Source organism: Echiichthys vipera (genome assembly GCF_963691815.1).
Source record: "Echiichthys vipera genome assembly, chromosome: 8".
In the NCBI taxonomy this organism is placed as follows: domain Eukaryota; kingdom Metazoa; phylum Chordata; class Actinopteri; order Perciformes; family Trachinidae; genus Echiichthys; species Echiichthys vipera.
In genome coordinates this window covers 30436971-30442970 of record NC_139833.1, presented here as the reverse complement: position 1 = coordinate 30442970, position 6000 = coordinate 30436971, and positions in this window count along the sequence as shown.

The following is a 6000-nucleotide window of genomic DNA, read 5'->3' as shown; positions in this document are numbered from 1 at the left end:
ATAATTTTGAAAAAAATAGCTTGCAGCAACTAGTTAATTTTTGGAACTGTGAACTTTGTTTATAATTTTGAATTATGAGCCATGAACTTAACTAGTTCATTTTAAAATGTGTGAACTGAACTTTGAACTAGTTCAGGTAGAAAATGAACTTTCACAACACTGGGTTTCTGTATGTTGATTAAGATAACAATTAACTAACAGTCAAGCTGTGAATAAGTGCTGTGGGGATTGTTGGGAGGGGTCAACATGAAGGTTGCAAAAGGGGACATCTGTTGGTCGCAAAACATTGATAACATCAACTAGGGTCATACACATCGGGTAGTGTGTTTTGTTGTTATTGTTACTTTGATGTTTCATGTGTTCGTAAGGTGCTTTGATGTGACTGTATATATGTTGAAGCTATCTGGAGGAAAGGCAGAGAAAATCATAGATTGTGTTGTCAGAAGCTTCTCTCCTGTATGCACTTAGTAAAGACATGATTTGAGAAACACTGAGGACTCTAGATTTTCTTTCACACTATTCTAACATTGCTCAGGATAAATACGGAAAGCAAAACATTTAGTAACTCAGTGTTCAGTGACCGGCGGAGATTAATAATTTTCATCCTGCAGGGCTTCTGCTTCGTCCTCTGATTCTGAATCAGACCGCCCAAACATGGAAGTCAGGGCTGAACTTTGCTGCTGTTTACTAATGTTAGTACCGAGGTTCCGCCATGTTGTGTGTCGGTTGTCATGCCAAAATGAGAGGAGAGCTGTCAATCAAAATGAAATCGTCCACGCCCACACAGCCCTTGCTAAACAGCAAAATTACCTGTTTTTTGAAATATGTTTTCTAATAGTTATGAACATTTATTTTCACTAAGATGTTTGTAGCTGCTTAATGAGACACCCAACTTTGATATCATATATACATTTTTTTCTTTTTATAGCTGTGTTTCCAGGGGCTTTAACCAGTGGAAGACCATTTTCGGGTGCCGAGCCAATGTCAGGTTCACATGTGTGAATGGGAAAAGCCAGAAAGGCAGAGCCACACAGTTATGTGTAAGTTGACCCACAGGCAAGTCAAAAAAGGCCAGCAGTTGGGACTTAATCTGACTTTAAGTACGGTGCATGGAAAAATCTCAGTGGAGGGGATTTCCTCACTGTGGTTTACTGTGATCAGAGATTGTGGAGAAGGTGTTGGACAACAAGTGGCTGATTTTGCGACTTCCTGTGTGATTCATCTGTAAACTGTGAATGGCTGAGCAGGCAGACAGCTGAAACCACCAATCAATCTCATAAAGCCTTTTCTGTAGATATCAGAGCAGCCCATTACAGTCAGGGAGCAGACATCCATCCAACAGCAGACAGCGTGTCGATAGCCATGGCAGAGCAGTGACAGACTGTGCCATTTTACGTCGATAATGCTTCAGATCTGCATGGTCTCCCAGTGATCAACTGCTACACATTTTTCCCTTAATGAGCCTCTGTGTGTGCGTGTAAGGTGGGGTGGGGTGGGGGTGGGGGGGTGCAGGGGTCTGTCTGGGTGTCAGAGTCTGTGATGTCTGTCTCTCTTTGTTTGGCTGGGCTGTGTGATCTCACATATGTGTTTCCTACAGCCCTGCTTATATAAATTCATGCCCACATTTTGCAGCATTCAGAGACTAGTTAATAACCTTTTTTGGTCCAAGACCCCATTACCAAATCACATGGCCCCAGCAATTAATGAGCTGCCAATTTGTCAGGTGGATATGGCATACTTTTGTATCCTATTTTCAAAGTCAGCTCCAAAATACTGAAAAACTATATCAACTAAATGTCATTATAGCAGTTTTATAAATCACCAATGACCCTGTCTTCATATCAGATGACCCCAGGTGGGGCTCTCAACCCCAAAGTTAAGAAACTGTGCCATACACATTGATTTCCAGGGGATGAGAATCAATGATAGTGTCTTTCTGTGACCGTCATCTGCATTTAAAGTAGTGATCTTTTACATTTCTGTATAAAGAAATGTTAAAGCACAGGAGTGGCTCTATATTTAATCTAAGGCAGGTCTTCTAAGAGCAACACCTCATTTGCTTGACACATCTATTGGAGAAGGAGAGGAGTTTAGTCAGCAACGATATGTCTGAGCAGACAGAACCAAAGACAAGTGAAAGACAAAAGGAAAAGTACACCCCAGAACTGGCTACAGTGGTTTTCAAGTGATGTCTATAGGTGCGTGTAGCGCCCTCTAGACGACTGGTCTATTACTAAGGTGCGCTCCCCAAGTTCCTTAAACCCTTTATTAATTAGGTAATTAATGCTGGTAGGTAAGTATACTGTAATACGCTATTTATTCACTGTTATGTATGAACTCGGTTTTTTATGGTACTTTTATTGTGTGATTTTGTATACTGGTCCTAAAGTTTTTTAATCACGCAAGCCTGTGTGTCAATGCAAACTTTTTACAGTGCCAGGAACATTTAAGATGGAGTGTTCTTTCATGTTACTTGTACATAAGTTGAGGGTGTGAATCATACGGGCCACCTTAAATCAAACTGCAATTATTCTGTATTTCTCACTTGGAGAAAGAAGCGAACACAGCACCATTCCCCTGTATTATCATTATGATCACCCGACAATCGAAACCCATTCAGATGGATACGTCACCTTCGGAGTCTCATAAATCCCTCTGGGGTCCTTTTTTTGTAAAGGACACACAGCAAGTGAGAGGACTTGAGAGGGTGTGCCCTTTAACTTTCCCAGTGGCCACATTTTACCCCAATGGAAATGTGCCATATAGTGCAAGATAAAAAGGCACAGCAATAACTAACAAAATATGTGTCACCACAGCCTGCTGTCTGTTGGACATAAATGTTGTCAGAATGAGTCCTACAAACCCCAAAGTCACCCCACTCTGGAACTTTAGAAGTCTGAAAGGACCATGATAGCATGCTTTTTGTCAGTCTAACTTATGCAACTCTAGGTGGCATTACTATCACACATGCTATTGGTTTGACTCCAGTTGCTCCTGGCTGACCTGGATCTATTCTTAGCTCTTTCCTTACCTCCATCTAAAGAGTAGTTGGTAATTGCCTGTATTGATTTAGGAGTGTGGATATTGTTTCTGTCTTGCATGATGGGAATCCAATTATTCCCATCTGCCTTCAGCTGAAAATTAGCATTGACAGTGTGACTCAATGTGACCCCTGTTAATGACTGCATTGTCTAGAGGGACTTTACAGGCTGTTTATTTATTCATCTAGTTATTCGGCTGGATTGACTTGACAGACAGATTTTCTTTCAACAACTCCCTGCCTCACACTCACTCAGTTACCTTAATAATACTCCATAGAAAGCAATTTCTTAATCATCATGAATCAACCACACAGTTAATTTCCTGTTTAATTATTGATTGCTTACAAGTAGTCCCACAGTGAGAACCACTTTAAGTACGGTTCTGCCACATGTAATTGTAATTAATGTAGGTGCATTTAAGGACATTTCTGAGTCATTTTAGAGTTTATGCAAGGGTGCCAACAGGAATTTCAGGCCCCATGAAAAGATCATTAGGCCCCTCACCAACACTGTAAAGAATTTCTGTTACCACACCTACAGAATCAAATTCACCCTTACGAGGCACTGAAGCTTGCAACTCTCTTTCAGTAAAAACTTTATGTACGTTTGTTAGCTTGCAAACCAGGTGCGTCACTAGCTAGTGGAAACATTTGGGGCTGTAGCCCTTAAGTTAAAGCCTTTTTAGGCTGGGTTTTGTCCCCTGATAAATATTTGAAATTGGGCTGATGAACATGCAAGTAACCGCCTACTGTACATGTACGATGTGATGTATTTGAAACATTCCTCCTGGTCTCCCTCCTCTATCTCGAACTGCTCCTTGCCCGACACTAAATCCACGGTCTGGGTGAACTGGTATAAGTCTGACATTGACAAGATGAGTAGGCTTTTCCTAATGTCCCACACAAGGCTTTTCCTACATTGTCGGCCATAGTTGCTCTTCTACCTCACAGCAGTTCACACAATTCAGGAATGGCATGGTCCCTGCTCCGGGCCTGGGTTTACTGGTACACGGTCACAGGTCTCAAAGATCATCAGCCTCAATGTCAGCTTCATTCCAGTGGGTAGCACCAATCCATGACGGGCCCCAAAGAATCTGTAACGTGTCCCAGTTTGGCACCAGTTGGCAGATTATAGATAATTCTGGAGCAGCAGGAAATAAATAAAAAAGAATGAGGCAGACAACTTGACTTTCTCCTTTAACATTCATCAGGATTATGAAGTCACATACTCATTCATTATAGTCCAAGAGGCATTGCTGGAAAAACTGCTGTTGCCACCTGATGGCATAATGGAGAATAGCATGAGACCTAACAGACCATAACAGACCAGAAGGGCTGCAGCCTCTGCTGTGTCAGAGGCAAAGCAGCAGGTGTGGGAGGAGTTTGGAGAAGTCATGGAGAAGGACTTTCGGGCGGCACCAAGGTGCTTCTGGAAAACCATTCGACATCTCAGGAGGGGGAAACCTGGAACCGTCCAAGCTGTTTACTGTAAGGACGGAAGCTGGTAACCTCAGCTGATGAGGTAATCGGCGATGGAAGGAGCACTTTGAGGAACTCCTTAATCCGACCAACATGCCCTCTTTTGTAGAGGCAGAGCTGGAGGCTGATGGGGAATCATTGTCAATATCTCTGGCGGAAGTCACTGAGGTAGGCAAAAAACTCCACAGTGGCAAAGCCCCAGGGATTGATGAGATTTGTCCAGATATGCTGAAAGCTGTGGGTTTGGAAGGGCTGTCTTGGTTGACACGTCTCTTCAACATTGCGTGGAAGTCTGGGACAGTGCCAAGGGAGTGGCATACCGGGGTGGTGGTTCCCCTATTTAAAAAGGGGGGCCAGAGGGTGTGTGCTAATTATAGGGGTATCACACTACTGAGACTCCCTGGTAAAGTCTACTCCAAGGTGCTGGAAAGGAGGGTTCATCCTGTAGTCGAACGCAAGGATCCTGGAGGGGGCCAGGGAGTATGCCCATCCAGTTTACATATGCTTTGTGGATGTGGAGAAGGCATATGACCGGGTCCCTCGGGAGAGGGTTAGGGGAGGTGCTACAGGAGTATGGGGTGAGGGGGTCACTTCTGTGGGCCATCCAATCTCTGTACACCCAAAGCGAGTGCTGTGTCCCGTGGGGGTTGGCCTCCGCCAGGCGTGTGCTTTGTCACCAATCCTGTTTGTGATTTTCATTGAAAGGATATCGAGGCGTAGTCGTGGTGGGGAGGGGTTGCAGTTCGGTGGGCTGAGGATCTCATCTCTGCTTTTTGCAGATGATGTGGTCCTGATGGCATCTTCAGTCAGTGACCTTCAGCACCCACTGGATCGGTTCGCAGCTGTGTGTGAAATGGCCGGGATGAGGATCAGCACCTCTAAATCTGAGGCCGTGGCTCTCAGCAGGAAACCGGTGGATTGCTTTCTCCAGGTAGGGAATGAGTCCTTACCCCAAGTGAAGGAGTTCAAGTAGGAAAGGGAAGTTTGGGGTCCCCTGCTAAAGCTGCTGCCCCCGCGACCCGACCCCAGATAAGAGGATGAAGATGAGATGAGATGAGATATACATATCTCAGAATTTTTTTTTTATGAGTTACCAGAACAATACAGTTTAATTACAGCTCAATTTTATTTCTGAGAAGAGGTTATCGTTACTAATTGTAAATCTGTTATTCTAATTATACAGAGCTACATTACTTTTGTACTTTTGCTTGTACAGTTCTTTGTTTTGTCTTCTGTAACCATTGAGAGGTGATGTTATTAACCTGAAATATTTTAATTCTGGTTGCAGCAGCAGTGTGCACAATCTATTCTTGTTTTTGTTCTGTGGTTCTCTCTCTCTCTCTTTCCTTCTCTCTCTCTCTCTCTCTCTCTCTCTCTCTCTCTCTCTCTCTCTCTCTCTCTCTCTCTCTCTCTCTCAAAACAAAAACGATCGCTATCCACACAAGTTTTTTAGTAGTTAATGTAGCAGTTTAAGTAGGATA